Source organism: Pleurodeles waltl, chromosome 5 (genome assembly GCF_031143425.1).
Source record: "Pleurodeles waltl isolate 20211129_DDA chromosome 5, aPleWal1.hap1.20221129, whole genome shotgun sequence".
In the NCBI taxonomy this organism is placed as follows: domain Eukaryota; kingdom Metazoa; phylum Chordata; class Amphibia; order Caudata; family Salamandridae; genus Pleurodeles; species Pleurodeles waltl.
The window spans coordinates 721,927,786-721,948,546 of record NC_090444.1 but is presented as its reverse complement, the minus strand read 5'-3'; positions in this window follow the sequence as shown (position 1 = coordinate 721,948,546).

Below are 20,761 nucleotides of genomic sequence, written 5' to 3'. Positions count from 1 at the left end.
ATTCTGGGTAACAGAACCTGGTCAGAGCCCCACAAGTCACCCCATCTTGGATTCCCCTAGGTCTCTAGTTTTCAAAAATGCACAGGTTTGGTAGGTTTCCCTAGGTGCCGGCTGAGCTAGAGGCCAAAATCTACAGGTAGGCACTTTACAAAAAACACCTCTGTTTTCTGTCAAAAAATGGGATGTCTCCACGTTGCGCTTTGGGGCATTTCTTGTCGCGGGCGCTAGTCCTACCCACACAAGTGAGGTATCATTTTTATCGGGAGACTAGGGGGAACCCTGGGTGGAAGGAAATTTGTGGCTCCTCTCAGATTCCAGAATGTTCTGCCACAGAAATGTGAGGAACATGTGTTTTTTTAGCAAAATTTTGAGGTTTGCAAAGGATTCTGGGTAACAGAACCTGGTCAGAGCCCCACAAGTCACCCCATCTTGGATTCCCCTAGGTCTCTAGTTTTAAAAAATTCACAGGTTTGGTAGGTTTCCCTAGGGGCCGGCTGAGCTAGAGGCCAAAATCTACAGGTAGGCACTTTGCAAAAAACACCTCTGTTTTCTTTAAAAAAATGGGATGTGTCCACGTTGCGCTTTGGGGCATTTCCTGTCGCGGGCGCTAGGCCTACCCACACAAGTGAGGTATCATTTTTATCGGGAGACTTGGGGGAACGCTGGGTGGAAGGAAATTTGTGCCTCCTCTCAGATTCCAGAACTTTCTGCCACAGAAATGTGAGGAACATGTGTTTTTTTAGCCAAATTTTGAGGTTTGCAAAGGATTCTGGGTAACAGAACCTGTTCAGAGCCCACAAGTCACCCCATCTTGGATTCCCCTAGGTCTCTAGTTTTAAAAAATGCACAGGTTTGGTAGGTTTCCCTAGGTGCCGGCTGAGCTACAGGCCAAAATCCACAGGTAGGCACTGTTTTCTATGAAAAAATATGATGTGTCCACGTTGTGTTTTGGGCCATTTCCTGTTGCGGATGCTAGGCCTACCCACACAAGTGAGGTATCATTTTTATCGGGAGACTTGGGGGAATGCTGGGTGGAAGGAAATTTGTGCCTCCTCTCAGATTCCAGAACGTTCTGCCACAGAAATGTGAGGAACATGTGTTTTTTTAGCAAAATTTTGAGGTTTGCAAAGGATTCTGGGTAACAGAACCTGGTCAGAGCCCACAAGTCACCCCATCTTGGATTCCCCTAGGTCTCTAGTTTCAAAAATGCACAGGTTTGGTAGGTTTCCCTAGGTGCCGGCTGAGCTAGAGGCCAAAATCTACAGGTAGGCACTTTGCAAAAAACACCTCTGTTTTCTTTCCAAAAATGGGATGTGTCCACGTTGTGCTTTGTGGCATTTCCTGTCACGGGCGCTAGGCCTACTCACACAAGTGAGGAATCATTTTTATCGGAGAGACTTGGGGGAACGCTGGGTGGAAGGAAATTTGTGCCTCCTCTCAGATTCCAGAACTTTCTGCCACAGAAATGTGAGGAACATGTGTTTTTTTAGCCAAATTTTGAGGTTTGCAAAGGATTCTGGGTAACAGAACCTGGTCAGAGACCGCAAGTCACCCCATCTTGGATTCCCCTAGGTCTCTAGTTTTCAAAAATGCACAGGTCTGGCAGGTTTCCCTAGGTGCCGGCTGAGCTAGAGGCCAAAATCTACAGGTAGGCACTTTGCAAAAACCACCTCTGTTTTCTTTCAAAAAATTGGATGTGTCCACGTTGCACTTTGGGGCATTTCCTGTCGCGGGTGCTAGGCCTACCCACACAAGTGAGGTATCATTTTTATCGGGAGACTTGGGGGAACGGTGGGTGGAAGGAAATTTGTGGCTCCTCTCAGATTCCAGAACGTTCTGCCACAGAAATGTGAGGAACATGTTTTTTTTTGTCCAAATTTTGAGGTTTGCAAAGGATTCTGGGTAACAGAACCTGGTCAGAGCCCCACAAGTCACCCCATCTTGGATTCCCCTAGGTCTCTAGTTTTCAAAAATGCACAGGTTTGGTAGGTTTCCCTAGGTGCCGGCTGAGCTAGAGGCCAAAATCTACAGGTAGGCACTTTACAAAAAACACCTCTGTTTTCTGTCAAAAAATGGGATGTCTCCACGTTGCGCTTTGGGGCATTTCTTGTCGCGGGCGCTAGTCCTACCCACACAAGTGAGGTATCATTTTTATCGGGAGACTAGGGGGAACCCTGGGTGGAAGGAAATTTGTGGCTCCTCTCAGATTCCAGAATGTTCTGCCACAGAAATGTGAGGAACATGTGTTTTTTTAGCAAAATTTTGAGGTTTGCAAAGGATTCTGGGTAACAGAACCTGGTCAGAGCCCCACAAGTCACCCCATCTTGGATTCCCCTAGGTCTCTAGTTTTAAAAAATTCACAGGTTTGGTAGGTTTCCCTAGGTGCCGGCTGAGCTAGAGGCCAAAATCTACAGGTAGGCATTTTGCAAAAAACACCTCTGTTTTCTTTAAAAAAATGGGATGTGTCCACGTTGCGCTTTGGGGCATTTCCTGTCGCGGGCGCTAGGCCTACCCACACAAGTGAGGTATCATTTTTATCGGGAGACTTGGGGGAACGCTGGGTGGAAGGAAATTTGTGCCTCCTCTCAGATTCCAGAACTTTCTGCCACAGAAATGTGAGGAACATGTGTTTTTTTAGCCAAATTTTGAGGTTTGCAAAGGATTCTGGGTAACAGAACCTGTTCAGAGCCCACAAGTCACCCCATCTTGGATTCCCCTAGGTCTCTAGTTTTAAAAAATGCACAGGTTTGGTAGGTTTCCCTAGGTGCCGGCTGAGCTACAGGCCAAAATCCACAGGTAGGCACTGTTTTCTATGAAAAAATATGATGTGTCCACGTTGTGTTTTGGGCCATTTCCTGTTGCGGATGCTAGGCCTACCCACACAAGTGAGGTATCATTTTTATCGGGAGACTTGGGGGAATGCTGGGTGGAAGGAAATTTGTGCCTCCTCTCAGATTCCAGAACGTTCTGCCACAGAAATGTGAGGAACATGTGTTTTTTTAGCAAAATTTTGAGGCTTGCAAAGGATTCTGGGTAACAGAACCTGGTCAGAGCCCACAAGTCACCCCATCTTGGATTCCCCTAGGTCTCTAGTTTCAAAAATGCACAGGTTTGGTAGGTTTCCCTAGGTGCCGGCTGAGCTAGAGGCCAAAATCTACAGGTAGGCACTTTGCAAAAAACACCTCTGTTTTCTTTCCAAAAATGGGATGTGTCCACGTTGTGCTTTGTGGCATTTCCTGTCACGGGCGCTAGGCCTACTCACACAAGTGAGGAATCATTTTTATCGGAGAGACTTGGGGGAACGCTGGGTGGAAGGAAATTTGTGCCTCCTCTCAGATTCCAGAACTTTCTGCCACAGAAATGTGAGGAACATGTGTTTTTTTAGCCAAATTTTGAGGTTTGCAAAGGATTCTGGGTAACAGAACCTGGTCAGAGACCGCAAGTCACCCCATCTTGGATTCCCCTAGGTCTCTAGTTTTCAAAAATGCACAGGTCTGGCAGGTTTCCCTAGGTGCCGGCTGAGCTAGAGGCCAAAATCTACAGGTAGGCACTTTGCAAAAACCACCTCTGTTTTCTTTCAAAAAATTGGATGTGTCCACGTTGCACTTTGGGGCATTTCCTGTCGCGGGTGCTAGGCCTACCCACACAAGTGAGGTATCATTTTTATCGGGAGACTTGGGGGAACGGTGGGTGGAAGGAAATTTGTGGCTCCTCTCAGATTCCAGAACGTTCTGCCACAGAAATGTGAGGAACATGTTTTTTTTTGTCCAAATTTTGAGGTTTGCAAAGGATTCTGGGTAACAGAACCTGGTCAGAGCCCCACAAGTCACCCCATCTTGGATTCCCCTAGGTCTCTAGTTTTCAAAAATGCACAGGTTTGGTAGGTTTCCCTAGGTGCCGGCTGAGCTAGAGGCCAAAATCTACAGGTAGGCACTTTACAAAAAACACCTCTGTTTTCTGTCAAAAAATGGGATGTCTCCACGTTGCGCTTTGGGGCATTTCTTGTCGCGGGCGCTAGTCCTACCCACACAAGTGAGGTATCATTTTTATCGGGAGACTAGGGGGAACCCTGGGTGGAAGGAAATTTGTGGCTCCTCTCAGATTCCAGAATGTTCTGCCACAGAAATGTGAGGAACATGTGTTTTTTTAGCAAAATTTTGAGGTTTGCAAAGGATTCTGGGTAACAGAACCTGGTCAGAGCCCCACAAGTCACCCCATCTTGGATTCCCCTAGGTCTCTAGTTTTAAAAAATTCACAGGTTTGGTAGGTTTCCCTAGGTGCCGGCTGAGCTAGAGGCCAAAATCTACAGGTAGGCACTTTGCAAAAAACACCTCTGTTTTCTTTAAAAAAATGGGATGTGTCCACGTTGCGCTTTGGGGCATTTCCTGTCGCGGGGCGCTAGGCCTACCCACACAAGTGAGGTATCATTTTTATCGGGAGACTTGGGGGAACGCTGGGTGGAAGGAAATTTGTGCCTCCTCTCAGATTCCAGAACTTTCTGCCACAGAAATGTGAGGAACATGTGTTTTTTTAGCCAAATTTTGAGGTTTGCAAAGGATTCTGGGTAACAGAACCTGTTCAGAGCCCACAAGTCACCCCATCTTGAATTCCCCTAGGTCTCTAGTTTTAAAAAATGCACAGGTTTGGTAGGTTTCCCTAGGTGCCGGCTGAGCTACAGGCCAAAATCCACAGGTAGGCACTGTTTTCTATGAAAAAATATGATGTGTCCACGTTGTGTTTTGGGCCATTTCCTGTTGCGGATGCTAGGCCTACCCACACAAGTGAGGTATCATTTTTATCGGGAGACTTGGGGGAATGCTGGGTGGAAGGAAATTTGTGCCTCCTCTCAGATTCCAGAACGTTCTGCCACAGAAATGTGAGGACCATGTGTTTTTTTAGCCAAATTTTGAGGTTTGCAAAGGATTCTGGGTAACAGAACCTGGTCAGAGCCCCACAAGTCACCCCATCTTGGATTCCCCTTGGTCTCTAGTTTTCAAAAATGCACAGGTTTGGTAGGTTTCCCTAGGTGCCGGCTGAGCTAGAGGCCAAAATCTACAGGTAGGCACTTTACAAAAAACACCTCTGTTTTCTGTCAAAAAATGGGATGTGTCCACGTTGCGCTTTGGGGGCATTTCCTGTCGTGGGCGCTAGTCCTACCCACACAAGTGAGGTATCATTTTTATCGGGAGACTAGGGGGAACCCTGGGTGGAAGGAAATTTGTGGCTCCTCTCAGATTCCAGAATGTTCTGCCACAGAAATGTGAGGAACATGTGTTTTTTTAGCAAAATTTTGAGGTTTGCAAAGGATTCTGGGTAACAGAACCTGGTCAGAGCCCCACAAGTCACCCCATCTTGGATTCCCCTAGGTCTCTAGTTTTAAAAAATTCACAGGTTTGGTAGGTTTCCCTAGGTGCCGGCTGAGCTAGAGGCCAAAATCTACAGGTAGGCACTTTGCAAAAAACACCTCTGTTTTCTTTAAAAAAATGGGATGTGTCCACGTTGCGCTTTGGGGCATTTCCTGTCGCGGGCGCTAGGCCTACCCACACAAGTGAGGTATCATTTTTATCGGGAGACTTGGGGGAACGCTGGGTGGAAGGAAATTTGTGCCTCCTCTCAGATTCCAGAACTTTCTGCCACAGAAATGTGAGGAACATGTGTTTTTTTAGCCAAATTTTGAGGTTTGCAAAGGATTCTGGGTAACAGAACCTGTTCAGAGCCCACAAGTCACCCCATCTTGAATTCCCCTAGGTCTCTAGTTTTAAAAAATGCACAGGTTTGGTAGGTTTCCCTAGGTGCCGGCTGAGCTACAGGCCAAAATCCACAGGTAGGCACTGTTTTCTATGAAAAAATATGATGTGTCCACGTTGTGTTTTGGGCCATTTCCTGTTGCGGATGCTAGGCCTACCCACACAAGTGAGGTATCATTTTTATCGGGAGACTTGGGGGAATGCTGGGTGGAAGGAAATTTGTGCCTCCTCTCAGATTCCAGAACGTTCTGCCACAGAAATGTGAGGACCATGTGTTTTTTTAGCCAAATTTTGAGGTTTGCAAAGGATTCTGGGTAACAGAACCTGGTCAGAGCCCCACAAGTCACCCCATCTTGGATTCCCCTTGGTCTCTAGTTTTCAAAAATGCACAGGTTTGGTAGGTTTCCCTAGGTGCCGGCTGAGCTAGAGGCCAAAATCTACAGGTAGGCACTTTACAAAAAACACCTCTGTTTTCTGTCAAAAAATGGGATGTGTCCACGTTGCGCTTTGGGGGCATTTCCTGTCGTGGGCGCTAGTCCTACCCACACAAGTGAGGTATCATTTTTATCGGGAGACTAGGGGGAACCCTGGGTGGAAGGAAATTTGTGGCTCCTCTCAGATTCCAGAATGTTCTGCCACAGAAATGTGAGGAACATGTGTTTTTTTAGCAAAATTTTGAGGTTTGCAAAGGATTCTGGGTAACAGAACCTGGTCAGAGCCCCACAAGTCACCCCATCTTGGATTCCCCTAGGTCTCTAGTTTTAAAAAATTCACAGGTTTGGTAGGTTTCCCTAGGTGCCGGCTGAGCTAGAGGCCAAAATCTACAGGTAGGCACTTTGCAAAAAACACCTCTGTTTTCTTTAAAAAAATGGGATGTGTCCACGTTGCGCTTTGGGGCATTTCCTGTCGCGGGCGCTAGGCCTACCCACACAAGTGAGGTATCATTTTTATCGGGAGACTTGGGGGAACGCTGGGTGGAAGGAAATTTGTGCCTCCTCTCAGATTCCAGAACTTTCTGCCACAGAAATGTGAGGAACATGTGTTTTTTTAGCCAAATTTTGAGGTTTGCAAAGGATTCTGGGTAACAGAACCTGTTCAGAGCCCACAAGTCACCCCATCTTGGATTCCCCTAGGTCTCTAGTTTTAAAAAATGCACAGGTTTGGTAGGTTTCCCTAGGTGCCGGCTGAGCTACAGGCCAAAATCCACAGGTAGGCACTGTTTTCTATGAAAAAATATGATGTGTCCACGTTGTGTTTTGGGCCATTTCCTGTTGCGGATGCTAGGCCTACCCACACAAGTGAGGTATCATTTTTATCGGGAGACTTGGGGGAATGCTGGGTGGAAGGAAATTTGTGCCTCCTCTCAGATTCCAGAACGTTCTGCCACAGAAATGTGAGGACCATGTGTTTTTTTAGCCAAATTTTGAGGTTTGCAAAGGATTCTGGGTAACAGAACCTGGTCAGAGCCCCACAAGTCACCCCATCTTGGATTCCCCTTGGTCTCTAGTTTTCAAAAATGCACAGGTTTGGTAGGTTTCCCTAGGTGCCGGCTGAGCTAGAGGCCAAAATCTACAGGTAGGCACTTTACAAAAAACACCTCTGTTTTCTGTCAAAAAATGGGATGTGTCCACGTTGCGCTTTGGGGGCATTTCCTGTCGTGGGCGCTAGTCCTACCCACACAAGTGAGGTATCATTTTTATCGGGAGACTAGGGGGAACCCTGGGTGGAAGGAAATTTGTGGCTCCTCTCAGATTCCAGAATGTTCTGACACAGAAATGTGAGGAACATGTGTTTTTTTAGCAAAATTTTGAGGTTTGCAAAGGATTCTGGGTAACAGAACCTGGTCATAGCCCCACAAGTCACCCCATCTTGGATTCCCCTAGGTCTCTTGTTTTAAAAAATTCACAGGTTTGGTAGGTTTCCCTAGGTGCCGGCTGAGCTAGAGGCCAAAATCTACAGGTAGGCACTTTACAAAAACACCTCTGTTTTCTGTCAAAAAATGGGATGTGTCCACGTTGCGCTTTGGGGCATTTCCTGTCGCGGGCGCTAGTCCTACCCACACAAGTGAGGTATCATTTTTATCGGGAGACTAGGGGGAACCCTGGGTGGAAGGAAATTTGTGGCTCCTCTCAGATTCCAGAACGTTCTGCCACAGAAATGTGAGGAACATGTTTTTTTTTAGCCAAATTTTGAGGTTTGCAAAGGATTCTGGGTAACAGAACCTGGTCAGAGCCCCACAAGTCACTCCATCTTTCATTCTCCTAGGTCTCTAGTTTTCAAAAATGCACAGGTTTGGTAGGTTTCCCTAGGTGCCGGCTGAGCTACAGGCCAAAATTCACAGGTAGGCACTGTTTTCTATGAAAAAATATGATGTGTCCACGTTGTGTTTTGGGCCATTTCCTGTTGCGGATGCTAGGCCTACCCACACAAGTGAGGTATCATTTTTATCGGGAGACTTGGGGGAATTCTGGGTGGAAGGAAATTTGTGCCTCCTCTCAGATTCCAGAACGTTCTGCCACAGAAATGTGAGGAACATATGTTTTTTTAGCCAAATTTTGAGGTTTGCAAAGGATTCTGGGTAACAGAACCTGGTCAGAGCCCCACAAGTCACCCCATCTTGGATTCCCCTAGGTCTCTAGTTTTCAAAAATGCACAGGTCTGGTAGGTTTCCCTAGGTGCCGGCTGAGCTAGAGGCCAAAATCTACAGGTAGGCACTTTGCAAAAAACACCTCTGTTTTCTTTCAAAAAATGGGATGTGTCCACGTTGCGCTTTGTGGCATTTCCTGTCGTGGGCGCTAGTCCTACCCACACAAGTGAGGTATCATTTTTATCGGGAGACTTGGAGGAACGGTGGGTGGAAGGAAATTTGTGCCTCCTCCGAGTTTCCAGAACTTTCTGCCACAGAAATGTGAGGAACATGTGTTTTTTTAGCAAAATTTTGAGGTTTGCAAAGGATTCTGGGTAACAGAACCTGGTCAGAGCCCCACAAGTCACCCCATCTTGGATTCCCCTAGGTCTCTAGTTTTCAAAAATGCACAGGTTTGGTAGGTTTCCCAAGGTGCCGGCTGAGCTAGAGGCTAAAATCTACAGGTAGGCACTTTGCAAAAAACACCTCTGTTTTCTTTCAAACAATGGGATGTGTTCACGTTGCGCTTTGCGGCATTTCCTGTCGCGGGCGCTAGCCCTACCCACACAAGTGAGGTATCATTTTTATCGGGAGACTTGGGGGAACGCTCGGTGGAAGGAAATTTGTGCCTCCTCTCAGATTCCAGAACGTTCTGCCACAGAAATGTGAGGAACATGTGTTTTTTTAGCAAAATTTTGAGGTTTGCAAAGGATTCTGGGTAACAGAACCTGGTCAGAGCCCACAAGTCACCCCATCTTGGATTCCCCTAGGTCTCTAGTTTCAAAAATGCACAGGTTTGGTAGGTTTCCCTAGGTGCCGGCTGAGCTAGAGGCCAAAATCTACAGGTAGGCACTTTGCAAAAAACACCTCTGTTTTCTTTCCAAAAATGGGATGTGTCCACGTTGTGCTTTGTGGCATTTCCTGTCACGGGCGCTAGGCCTACTCACACAAGTGAGGAATCATTTTTATCAGAGAGACTTGGGGGAACGCTGGGTGGAAGGAAATTTGTGCCTCCTCTCAGATTCCAGAACTTTCTGCCACAGAAATGTGAGGAACATGTGTTTTTTTAGCCAAATTTTGAGGTTTGCTAAGGATTCTGGGTAACAGAACCTGGTCAGAGCCCCACAAGTCACCCCATCTTGGATTCTCCTAGGTCTCTAGTTTTCAAAAATGCACAGGTTTGGTAGGTTTCCCTAGGTGCCGGCTGAGCTAGAGGCCAAAATCTACAGGTAGGCACTTTGCAAAAAACACCTCTGTTTTCTTTCAAAAAATGGGATGTGTCCACGTTGCGCTTTGTGGCATTTCCTGTCACGGGCGCTAGGCCTACTCACACAAGTGAGGTATCATTTTTATCGGGAGACTTGGGGGAACGCTGGGTGGAAGGAAATTTGTGCCTCCTCTCAGATTCCAGAACGTTCTGCCACAGAAATGTGAGGAACATGTGTTTTTTTAACCAAATTTTGAGGTTTGCAAAGGATTCTGGGTAACAGAACCTTGTCAGAGCCCACAAGTCAACCCATCTTGGATTCCCCTAGGTCTCTAGTTTTAAAAAATGCACAGGTTTGGTAGGTTTCCTTAGGTGCCGGCTGAGCTAGAGGCCAAAATCTACAGGTAGGCACTTTGCAAAAAACACCTCTGTTTTCTTTCAAAAAATGGGATGTGTCCACGTTGCGCTTTGGGGCATTTCCTGTCGCGGGCGCTAGGCCTACCCACACAAGTGAGGTATCATTTTTATCAGGAGACTTGGGGGAACGCTGGGTGGAAGGAAATTTGTGCCTCCTCTCAGATTCCAGAACTTTCTGCCACAGAAATGTGAGGAACATGTGTTTTTTTAGCCAAATTTTGAGGTTTGCAAAGGATTCTGGGTAAGAGAACCTGGTCAGAGCCCACAAGTCACCCCATCTTGGATTCCCCTAGGTCTCTTGTTTTAAAAAATGCACAGGTTTGGTAGGTTTCCCTAGGTGCCGGACGAGCAAGAGGCCAAAATCTACAGGTAGGCACTTTGCAAAAAACACCTATGTTTTCTTTCAAAAAATGGGATGTGTTCACGTTACGCTTTGCGGCACTTCTTGTCGCGGGCGCTAGCCCTACCCACACAAGTGAGGTATCATTTTTATCGGGAGACTTGGGGGAACGCTGGGTGGAAGGAAATTTGTGCCTCCTCTCAGATTCCAGAATTTTCTGCCACAGAAATGTGAGGAACATATGTTTTATTAGCCAAATTTTGAGGTTTGCAAAGGATTCTGGGTAACAGAACCTGGTCAGAGCCCACAAGTCACCCCATCTTGGATTCCCCTAGGTCTCTATTTTTCAAAAATGCACAGGTCTGGTAGGTTTCCCTAGGTGCCGGCTGAGCTAGAGGCCAAAATCTACAGGTAGGCACTTTGCAAAAAACACCTCTGTTTTCTTTCAAAAAATGGGATGTGTCCACGTTGTGCTTTGTGGCATTTCCTGTTGCGGGCGCTAGGCCTACCCACACAAGTGAGGTATCATTTTTATCGGGAGACTTGGGGGAACGCTGGGTGGAAAGAAATGTGTGCCTCCTCTCAGATTCCAGAACTTTCTGCCACAGAAATGTGAGGAACATGTTTTTTTTTGTCCAAATTTTGAGGTTTGCAAAGGATTCTGGGTAAGAGAACCTGGTCAGAGCCCACAAGTCACCCCATCTTGGATTCCCCTAGGTCTCTAGTTTTCAAAAATGCACAGGTCTGGCAGGTTTCCCTAGGTGCCGGCTGAGCTAGAGGCCAAAATCTACAGGTAGGCACTTTGCAAAAACCACCTCTGTTTTCTTTCAAAAAATTGGATGTGTCCACGTTGCACTTTGGGGCATTTCCTGTCGCGGGTGCTAGGCCTACCCACACAAGTGAGGTATCATTTTTATCGGGAGACTTGGGGGAACGGTGGGTGGAAGGAAATTTGTGGCTCCTCTCAGATTCCAGAACGTTCTGCCACAGAAATGTGAGGAACATATTTTTTTTTGTCCAAATTTTGAGGTTTGCAAAGGATTCTGGGTAACAGAACCTGGTCAGAGCCCCACAAGTCACCCCATCTTGGATTCCCCTAGGTCTCTAGTTTTCAAAAATGCACAGGTTTGGTAGGTTTCCCTAGGTGCCGGCTGAGCTAGAGGCCAAAATCTACAGGTAGGCACTTTACAAAAAACACCTCTGTTTTCTGTCAAAAAATGGGATGTCTCCACGTTGCGCTTTGGGGCATTTCTTGTCGCGGGCGCTAGTCCTACCCACACAAGTGAGGTATCATTTTTATCGGGAGACTAGGGGGAACCCTGGGTGGAAGGAAATTTGTGGCTCCTCTCAGATTCCAGAATGTTCTGCCACAGAAATGTGAGGAACATGTGTTTTTTTAGCAAAATTTTGAGGTTTGCAAAGGATTCTGGGTAACAGAACCTGGTCAGAGCCCCACAAGTCACCCCATCTTGGATTCCCCTAGGTCTCTAGTTTTAAAAAATTCACAGGTTTGGTAGGTTTCCCTAGGTGCCGGCTGAGCTAGAGGCCAAAATCTACAGGTAGGCATTTTGCAAAAAACACCTCTGTTTTCTTTAAAAAAATGGGATGTGTCCACGTTGCGCTTTGGGGCATTTCCTGTCGCGGGCGCTAGGCCTACCCACACAAGTGAGGTATCATTTTTATCGGGAGACTTGGGGGAACGCTGGGTGGAAGGAAATTTGTGCCTCCTCTCAGATTCCAGAACTTTCTGCCACAGAAATGTGAGGAACATGTGTTTTTTTAGCCAAATTTTGAGGTTTGCAAAGGATTCTGGGTAACAGAACCTGTTCAGAGCCCACAAGTCACCCCATCTTGGATTCCCCTAGGTCTCTAGTTTTAAAAAATGCACAGGTTTGGTAGGTTTCCCTAGGTGCCGGCTGAGCTACAGGCCAAAATCCACAGGTAGGCACTGTTTTCTATGAAAAAATATGATGTGTCCACGTTGTGTTTTGGGCCATTTCCTGTTGCGGATGCTAGGCCTACCCACACAAGTGAGGTATCATTTTTATCGGGAGACTTGGGGGAATGCTGGGTGGAAGGAAATTTGTGCCTCCTCTCAGATTCCAGAACGTTCTGCCACAGAAATGTGAGGAACATGTGTTTTTTTAGCAAAATTTTGAGGCTTGCAAAGGATTCTGGGTAACAGAACCTGGTCAGAGCCCACAAGTCACCCCATCTTGGATTCCCCTAGGTCTCTAGTTTCAAAAATGCACAGGTTTGGTAGGTTTCCCTAGGTGCCGGCTGAGCTAGAGGCCAAAATCTACAGGTAGGCACTTTGCAAAAAACACCTCTGTTTTCTTTCCAAAAATGGGATGTGTCCACGTTGTGCTTTGTGGCATTTCCTGTCACGGGCGCTAGGCCTACTCACACAAGTGAGGAATCATTTTTATCGGAGAGACTTGGGGGAACGCTGGGTGGAAGGAAATTTGTGCCTCCTCTCAGATTCCAGAACTTTCTGCCACAGAAATGTGAGGAACATGTGTTTTTTTAGCCAAATTTTGAGGTTTGCAAAGGATTCTGGGTAACAGAACCTGGTCAGAGACCGCAAGTCACCCCATCTTGGATTCCCCTAGGTCTCTAGTTTTCAAAAATGCACAGGTCTGGCAGGTTTCCCTAGGTGCCGGCTGAGCTAGAGGCCAAAATCTACAGGTAGGCACTTTGCAAAAACCACCTCTGTTTTCTTTCAAAAAATTGGATGTGTCCACGTTGCACTTTGGGGCATTTCCTGTCGCGGGTGCTAGGCCTACCCACACAAGTGAGGTATCATTTTTATCGGGAGACTTGGGGGAACGGTGGGTGGAAGGAAATTTGTGGCTCCTCTCAGATTCCAGAACGTTCTGCCACAGAAATGTGAGGAACATGTTTTTTTTTGTCCAAATTTTGAGGTTTGCAAAGGATTCTGGGTAACAGAACCTGGTCAGAGCCCCACAAGTCACCCCATCTTGGATTCCCCTAGGTCTCTAGTTTTCAAAAATGCACAGGTTTGGTAGGTTTCCCTAGGTGCCGGCTGAGCTAGAGGCCAAAATCTACAGGTAGGCACTTTACAAAAAACACCTCTGTTTTCTGTCAAAAAATGGGATGTCTCCACGTTGCGCTTTGGGGCATTTCTTGTCGCGGGCGCTAGTCCTACCCACACAAGTGAGGTATCATTTTTATCGGGAGACTAGGGGGAACCCTGGGTGGAAGGAAATTTGTGGCTCCTCTCAGATTCCAGAATGTTCTGCCACAGAAATGTGAGGAACATGTGTTTTTTTAGCAAAATTTTGAGGTTTGCAAAGGATTCTGGGTAACAGAACCTGGTCAGAGCCCCACAAGTCACCCCATCTTGGATTCCCCTAGGTCTCTAGTTTTAAAAAATTCACAGGTTTGGTAGGTTTCCCTAGGTGCCGGCTGAGCTAGAGGCCAAAATCTACAGGTAGGCACTTTGCAAAAAACACCTCTGTTTTCTTTAAAAAAATGGGATGTGTCCACGTTGCGCTTTGGGGCATTTCCTGTCGCGGGCGCTAGGCCTACCCACACAAGTGAGGTATCATTTTTATCGGGAGACTTGGGGGAACGCTGGGTGGAAGGAAATTTGTGCCTCCTCTCAGATTCCAGAACTTTCTGCCACAGAAATGTGAGGAACATGTGTTTTTTTAGCCAAATTTTGAGGTTTGCAAAGGATTCTGGGTAACAGAACCTGTTCAGAGCCCACAAGTCACCCCATCTTGAATTCCCCTAGGTCTCTAGTTTTAAAAAATGCACAGGTTTGGTAGGTTTCCCTAGGTGCCGGCTGAGCTACAGGCCAAAATCCACAGGTAGGCACTGTTTTCTATGAAAAAATATGATGTGTCCACGTTGTGTTTTGGGCCATTTCCTGTTGCGGATGCTAGGCCTACCCACACAAGTGAGGTATCATTTTTATCGGGAGACTTGGGGGAATGCTGGGTGGAAGGAAATTTGTGCCTCCTCTCAGATTCCAGAACGTTCTGCCACAGAAATGTGAGGACCATGTGTTTTTTTAGCCAAATTTTGAGGTTTGCAAAGGATTCTGGGTAACAGAACCTGGTCAGAGCCCCACAAGTCACCCCATCTTGGATTCCCCTTGGTCTCTAGTTTTCAAAAATGCACAGGTTTGGTAGGTTTCCCTAGGTGCCGGCTGAGCTAGAGGCCAAAATCTACAGGTAGGCACTTTACAAAAAACACCTCTGTTTTCTGTCAAAAAATGGGATGTGTCCACGTTGCGCTTTGGGGGCATTTCCTGTCGTGGGCGCTAGTCCTACCCACACAAGTGAGGTATCATTTTTATCGGGAGACTAGGGGGAACCCTGGGTGGAAGGAAATTTGTGGCTCCTCTCAGATTCCAGAATGTTCTGCCACAGAAATGTGAGGAACATGTGTTTTTTTAGCAAAATTTTGAGGTTTGCAAAGGATTCTGGGTAACAGAACCTGGTCAGAGCCCCACAAGTCACCCCATCTTGGATTCCCCTAGGTCTCTAGTTTTAAAAAATTCACAGGTTTGGTAGGTTTCCCTAGGTGCCGGCTGAGCTAGAGGCCAAAATCTACAGGTAGGCACTTTGCAAAAAACACCTCTGTTTTCTTTAAAAAAATGGGATGTGTCCACGTTGCGCTTTGGGGCATTTCCTGTCGCGGGCGCTAGGCCTACCCACACAAGTGAGGTATCATTTTTATCGGGAGACTTGGGGGAACGCTGGGTGGAAGGAAATTTGTGCCTCCTCTCAGATTCCAGAACTTTCTGCCACAGAAATGTGAGGAACATGTGTTTTTTTAGCCAAATTTTGAGGTTTGCAAAGGATTCTGGGTAACAGAACCTGTTCAGAGCCCACAAGTCACCCCATCTTGAATTCCCCTAGGTCTCTAGTTTTAAAAAATGCACAGGTTTGGTAGGTTTCCCTAGGTGCCGGCTGAGCTACAGGCCAAAATCCACAGGTAGGCACTGTTTTCTATGAAAAAATATGATGTGTCCACGTTGTGTTTTGGGCCATTTCCTGTTGCGGATGCTAGGCCTACCCACACAAGTGAGGTATCATTTTTATCGGGAGACTTGGGGGAATGCTGGGTGGAAGGAAATTTGTGCCTCCTCTCAGATTCCAGAACGTTCTGCCACAGAAATGTGAGGACCATGTGTTTTTTTAGCCAAATTTTGAGGTTTGCAAAGGATTCTGGGTAACAGAACCTGGTCAGAGCCCCACAAGTCACCCCATCTTGGATTCCCCTTGGTCTCTAGTTTTCAAAAATGCACAGGTTTGGTAGGTTTCCCTAGGTGCCGGCTGAGCTAGAGGCCAAAATCTACAGGTAGGCACTTTACAAAAAACACCTCTGTTTTCTGTCAAAAAATGGGATGTGTCCACGTTGCGCTTTGGGGGCATTTCCTGTCGTGGGCGCTAGTCCTACCCACACAAGTGAGGTATCATTTTTATCGGGAGACTAGGGGGAACCCTGGGTGGAAGGAAATTTGTGGCTCCTCTCAGATTCCAGAATGTTCTGCCACAGAAATGTGAGGAACATGTGTTTTTTTAGCAAAATTTTGAGGTTTGCAAAGGATTCTGGGTAACAGAACCTGGTCAGAGCCCCACAAGTCACCCCATCTTGGATTCCCCTAGGTCTCTAGTTTTAAAAAATTCACAGGTTTGGTAGGTTTCCCTAGGTGCCGGCTGAGCTAGAGGCCAAAATCTACAGGTAGGCACTTTGCAAAAAACACCTCTGTTTTCTTTAAAAAAATGGGATGTGTCCACGTTGCGCTTTGGGGCATTTCCTGTCGCGGGCGCTAGGCCTACCCACACAAGTGAGGTATCATTTTTATCGGGAGACTTGGGGGAACGCTGGGTGGAAGGAAATTTGTGCCTCCTCTCAGATTCCAGAACTTTCTGCCACAGAAATGTGAGGAACATGTGTTTTTTTAGCCAAATTTTGAGGTTTGCAAAGGATTCTGGGTAACAGAACCTGTTCAGAGCCCACAAGTCACCCCATCTTGGATTCCCCTAGGTCTCTAGTTTTAAAAAATGCACAGGTTTGGTAGGTTTCCCTAGGTGCCGGCTGAGCTACAGGCCAAAATCCACAGGTAGGCACTGTTTTCTATGAAAAAATATGATGTGTCCACGTTGTGTTTTGGGCCATTTCCTGTTGCGGATGCTAGGCCTACCCACACAAGTGAGGTATCATTTTTATCGGGAGACTTGGGGGAATGCTGGGTGGAAGGAAATTTGTGCCTCCTCTCAGATTCCAGAACGTTCTGCCACAGAAATGTGAGGACCATGTGTTTTTTTAGCCAAATTTTGAGGTTTGCAAAGGATTCTGGGTAACAGAACCTGGTCAGAGCCCCACAAGTCACCCCATCTTGGATTCCCCTTGGTCTCTAGTTTTCAAAAATGCACAGGTTTGGTAGGTTTCCCTAGGTGCCGGCTGAGCTAGAGGCCAAAATCTACAGGTAGGCACTTTACAAAAAACACCTCTGTTTTCTGTCAAAAAATGGGATGTGTCCACGTTGCGCTTTGGGGGCATTTCCTGTCGTGGGCGCTAGTCCTACCCACACAAGTGAGGTATCATTTTTATCGGGAGACTAGGGGGAACCCTGGGTGGAAGGAAATTTGTGGCTCCTCTCAGATTCCAGAATGTTCTGACACAGAAATGTGAGGAACATGTGTTTTTTTAGCAAAATTTTGAGGTTTGCAAAGGATTCTGGGTAACAGAACCTGGTCATAGCCCCACAAGTCACCCCATCTTGGATTCCCCTAGGTCTCTTGTTTTAAAAAATTCACAGGTTTGGTAGGTTTCCCTAGGTGCCGGCTGAGCTAGAGGCCAAAATCTACAGGTAGGCACTTTACAAAAACACCTCTGTTTTCTGTCAAAAAATGGGATGTGTCCACGTTGCGCTTTGGGGCATTTCCTGTCGCGGGCGCTAGTCCTACCCACACAAGTGAGGTATCATTTTTATCGGGAGACTAGGGGGAACCCTGGGTGGAAGGAAATTTGTGGCTCCTCTCAGATTCCAGAACGTTCTGCCACAGAAATGTGAGGAACATGTTTTTTTTTAGCCAAATTTTGAGGTTTGCAAAGGATTCTGGGTAACAGAACCTGGTCAGAGCCCCACAAGTCACTCCATCTTTCATTCTCCTAGGTCTCTAGTTTTCAAAAATGCACAGGTTTGGTAGGTTTCCCTAGGTGCCGGCTGAGCTACAGGCCAAAATTCACAGGTAGGCACTGTTTTCTATGAAAAAATATGATGTGTCCACGTTGTGTTTTGGGCCATTTCCTGTTGCGGATGCTAGGCCTACCCACACAAGTGAGGTATCATTTTTATCGGGAGACTTGGGGGAATTCTGGGTGGAAGGAAATTTGTGCCTCCTCTCAGATTCCAGAACGTTCTGCCACAGAAATGTGAGGAACATATGTTTTTTTAGCCAAATTTTGAGGTTTGCAAAGGATTCTGGGTAACAGAACCTGGTCAGAGCCCCACAAGTCACCCCATCTTGGATTCCCCTAGGTCTCTAGTTTTCAAAAATGCACAGGTCTGGTAGGTTTCCCTAGGTGCCGGCTGAGCTAGAGGCCAAAATCTACAGGTAGGCACTTTGCAAAAAACACCTCTGTTTTCTTTCAAAAAATGGGATGTGTCCACGTTGCGCTTTGTGGCATTTCCTGTCGTGGGCGCTAGTCCTACCCACACAAGTGAGGTATCATTTTTATCGGGAGACTTGGAGGAACGGTGGGTGGAAGGAAATTTGTGCCTCCTCCGAGTTTCCAGAACTTTCTGCCACAGAAATGTGAGGAACATGTGTTTTTTTAGCAAAATTTTGAGGTTTGCAAAGGATTCTGGGTAACAGAACCTGGTCAGAGCCCCACAAGTCACCCCATCTTGGATTCCCCTAGGTCTCTAGTTTTCAAAAATGCACAGGTTTGGTAGGTTTCCCAAGGTGCCGGCTGAGCTAGAGGCTAAAATCTACAGGTAGGCACTTTGCAAAAAACACCTCTGTTTTCTTTCAAACAATGGGATGTGTTCACGTTGCGCTTTGCGGCATTTCCTGTCGCGGGCGCTAGCCCTACCCACACAAGTGAGGTATCATTTTTATCGGGAGACTTGGGGGAACGCTCGGTGGAAGGAAATTTGTGCCTCCTCTCAGATTCCAGAACGTTCTGCCACAGAAATGTGAGGAACATGTGTTTTTTTAGCAAAATTTTGAGGTTTGCAAAGGATTCTGGGTAACAGAACCTGGTCAGAGCCCACAAGTCACCCCATCTTGGATTCCCCTAGGTCTCTAGTTTTAAAAAATGCACAGGTTTGGTAGGTTTCCCTAGGTGCCGGCTGAGCTAGAGGCCAAAATCTACAGGTAGGCACTTTGCAAAAAACACCTCTGTTTTCTTTCCAAAAATGGGATGTGTCCACGTTGTGCTTTGTGGCATTTCCTGTCACGGGCGCTAGGCCTACTCACACAAGTGAGGAATCATTTTTATCAGAGAGACTTGGGGGAACGCTGGGTGGAAGGAAATTTGTGCCTCCTCTCAGATTCCAGAACTTTCTGCCACAGAAATGTGAGGAACATGTGTTTTTTTAGCCAAATTTTGAGGTTTGCTAAGGATTCTGGGTAACAGAACCTGGTCAGAGCCCCACAAGTCACCCCATCTTGGATTCTCCTAGGTCTCTAGTTTTCAAAAATGCACAGGTTTGGTAGGTTTCCCTAGGTGCCGGCTGAGCTAGAGGCCAAAATCTACAGGTAGGCACTTTGCAAAAAACACCTCTGTTTTCTTTCAAAAAATGGGATGTGTCCACGTTGCGCTTTGTGGCATTTCCTGTCACGGGCGCTAGGCCTACTCACACAAGTGAGGTATCATTTTTATCGGGAGACTTGGGGGAACGCTGGGTGGAAGGAAATTTGTGCCTCCTCTCAGATTCCAGAACGTTCTGCCACAGAAATGTGAGGAACATGTGTTTTTTTAACCAAATTTTGAGGTTTGCAAAGGATTCTGGGTAACAGAACCTTGTCAGAGCCCACAAGTCAACCCATCTTGGATTCCCCTAGGTCTCTAGTTTTAAAAAATGCACAGGTTTGGTAGGTTTCCTTAGGTGCCGGCTGAGCTAGAGGCCAAAATCTACAGGTAGGCACTTTGCAAAAAACACCTCTGTTTTCTTTCAAAAAATGGGATGTGTCCACGTTGCGCTTTGGGGCATTTCCTGTCGCGGGCGCTAGGCCTACCCACACAAGTGAGGTATCATTTTTATCAGGAGACTTGGGGGAACGCTGGGTGGAAGGAAATTTGTGCCTCCTCTCAGATTCCAGAACTTTCTGCCACAGAAATGTGAGGAACATGTGTTTTTTTAGCCAAATTTTGAGGTTTGCAAAGGATTCTGGGTAAGAGAACCTGGTCAGAGCCCACAAGTCACCCCATCTTGGATTCCCCTAGGTCTCTTGTTTTAAAAAATGCACAGGTTTGGTAGGTTTCCCTAGGTGCCGGACGAGCAAGAGGCCAAAATCTACAGGTAGGCACTTTGCAAAAAACACCTATGTTTTCTTTCAAAAAATGGGATGTGTTCACGTTACGCTTTGCGGCACTTCTTGTCGCGGGCGCTAGCCCTACCCACACAAGTGAGGTATCATTTTTATCGGGAGACTTGGGGGAACGCTGGGTGGAAGGAAATTTGTGCCTCCTCTCAGATTCCAGAATTTTCTGCCACAGAAATGTGAGGAACATATGTTTTATTAGCCAAATTTTGAGGTTTGCAAAGGATTCTGGGTAACAGAACCTGGTCAGAGCCCACAAGTCACCCCATCTTGGATTCCCCTAGGTCTCTATTTTTCAAAAATGCACAGGTCTGGTAGGTTTCCCTAGGTGCCGGCTGAGCTAGAGGCCAAAATCTACAGGTAGGCACTTTGCAAAAAACACCTCTGTTTTCTTTCAAAAAATGGGATGTGTCCACGTTGTGCTTTGTGGCATTTCCTGTTGCGGGCGCTAGGCCTACCCACACAAGTGAGGTATCATTTTTATCGGGAGACTTGGGGGAACGCTGGGTGGAAAGAAATGTGTGCCTCCTCTCAGATTCCAGAACTTTCTGCCACAGAAATGTGAGGAACATGTTTTTTTTTGTCCAAATTTTGAGGTTTGCAAAGGATTCTGGGTAAGAGAACCTGGTCAGAGCCCACAAGTCACCCCATCTTGGATTCCCCTAGGTCTCTAGTTTTCAAAAATGCACAGGTTTGGTAGGTTTCCCTAAGTGCCGGCTGAGCTAGAGGCCAAAATCTACAGGTAGGCACTTTGCAAAAAACACCTCTGTTTTCTTTCAAAAAATGGGATGTGTCCACGTTGTGCTTTGTGGCATTTCCTGTCACGGGCGCTAGGCCTTCTCACACAAGTGAGGTATCATTTTTATCGGGAGACTTGGGGGAACGCTGGGT